This window comes from Chrysochloris asiatica, unplaced genomic scaffold, assembly GCF_000296735.1.
Source record: "Chrysochloris asiatica unplaced genomic scaffold, ChrAsi1.0 scaffold00054, whole genome shotgun sequence".
Taxonomy (NCBI): Eukaryota; Metazoa; Chordata; class Mammalia; order Afrosoricida; family Chrysochloridae; genus Chrysochloris; species Chrysochloris asiatica.
Genome location: NW_006408572.1, coordinates 3796226 through 3798637, shown reverse-complemented (window position 1 = coordinate 3798637; position 2412 = coordinate 3796226).

Here is a 2412-nt window from a genome sequence, read left to right as displayed (position 1 = left end):
TTTCTCGCTGTCATCTTTACAGAAGTCCATTATCATGCATTTCTTTCTTCCATGGTGCTGCTGTGTGGATGTGAACATCATCTTTTCAATTAGTTGCTGTTGTGTCCCTATAAAGGGTTTCTGAGGAGCAGCTGACGAGTTTGAACCACCAATCTTGTGCTTATCAGTCCAGTGCTTATCCTACAGCGCCACATCAGGACTCTAGTAGTTAGATGCAAAACATTTACACCATGCAGGGACCTCCCAAGCCTTTACCTTATTTTTTATTGGTAATATGTATGCAAGACCCAAAACTATATAACTTCAGGTCTTCAAAACATGTGCATGCCTAGTCACTACTTAAGTCACTAAAATAAATCAATTTTAAGTCTGTATACACCTAAAAAATAATGTCAGAATATATGAAGTAACTTTGGCATAATCACAGACAGAAATTGGTAGGCTCGGCACCAGGCCTCTGTTGGTTACTGATGGGTCAAGTGGACACAGAGTTGGTGAAAATATGGAGGAGCTGAGCAGCATGGTTGGCAGACTTGATCTAGATTTACATATAGAGTTCTGTATCCTACAGGTGGAAAGTGAATATTATTCTTAGGCACATATTGAACATTTGTAAAAATTAATAATAAAAAAAACACCAAATTTCAAGGACTATAAGGGCCAAGCATACTTTCTAATTACAACTCAGTTGATTTGGAAGTTATTAACAGAAAGATAAATGGAGAGTCCCCCAAATTTTTGGACACTGGGAAGCATGTTATTAGATAATTCAAAGTTAGGAACGAAATCAAAATGGAAATCTGTAGAACTCAATGATAGTAGAGACACTGTAGGTCAAATCTTGGAGGCCAATGCAAGCATAGTGTTTTGAGGGACACTACAGTTTTAAGTGATTATAGAAGAAAGCAAGGAAGTCATGTTTATTGAGTTAAATATCTATCTTAAGATTCTAGAACAAATAAACAGTGAAATTATTCTCAGAGAACATGGAAAAAGGCCACAAAGAAATTGGGAATAGAAATCAATGAAATAGAAATACATTGGAGAGAATTTTTTTGAAGCCAAAGATTGAAAACATAATGAAGTGGAAATACATCTGGGAGATTGGTTAAGAAAAAGTGAGAGATAACACAAATAAACCCTACAATTAAAAAAGGGGTGAGGGGATAAAATCATGATTAGAACAATTACAAGAGAATATTGCCAACAGCTAAATGCAAACAATTTTGAACATTTCGACAAAATGAATTAATCCCTGGGAAAACTGGCCAGAGCTGACTCAAAAAGAAATGAAACATTACATAATACTATTACTATGACACGAATTGAAGAAGTGATTAAAGAAATACCCAAATAAAAATATATACATTCTGTTGTTGTTAAGTGCCGTTGAGTCAGTTCTGACTCATGGTGGTGGTGGTGATTATATGCGGTGGAGTCGGTTCGAACTCATAGCAACCCTATATAAGGTTTCTGAGGCTGTAAATCTTTACAGGAGCTAGAAAGCCTCATCTTCCTCCCCCGGAACAGCTTGTAGTTTTGAACTGCCGACCTTGAGGCTAGCAGCCTGATTCGTAACCACTGCACTACCAGAGCTCCTTTCTGACTCATAGTCACCCTATACAGGGTTTCTGAGAAGCAGCTGGTGAGTTTGAACCACTGCCCTTGTGATTCAAACCGACCTTGCAGTCCAGTGCTTATCCTACAGCACCACACCAGGACTCCATATACATTCTAGGGAGCTTCAAAAAGTTTGTGGAAAAATAGAACTAAAGAATAATGGAATTTTTCTATGGACTTTTTGAAGCCTCTTTGTATATACCAAACGTAAGTGAATTTACAAGCCAGTTTCAGCAAGTTTAGACCATCTAATTTTCTTACAAATAATAAATAAATAATAACTTCCCAATTCATTCTATATGTTGGTATAACTGATAGCAAAGTAAAACCAAAATGCAAGAAGTAAAAGCTTCTACAGGAAAAATACAAAACAATAGAGGTAGATGGACTGTTCCTACATGAACAAACAAATTGCTTGCCCAGGAAACATCAAGACAAGTGGTCGGGTCCCCTTAATGCAAACCCCCTTCCAAGACTAAGACTCAATGGAAATACGCGCTCTGATTGGTGACCACACACATCGCCGATAGGGGGATGAGGGGTAAAAGCAGCAATGAAGCGGCAAGCTAAGCCCTACAATGTTCAGTGGGCTTCTGTGGACCCAGATGGGGACTTGGTTGGCCAGCAGTGTGGGGAGACCTGGGGACTCCTGGGCCCAGAGTCAGCAGCGTGGCCACAGAGGACTAGAGTGGAGAGTGAAGCTACCAGCTGATAGGAAGAGAGGGCATACGCACAAGAACACCCACACCTGCAGATGGTACCCACGTGACCTGGCCCCAATGAATGGATGAT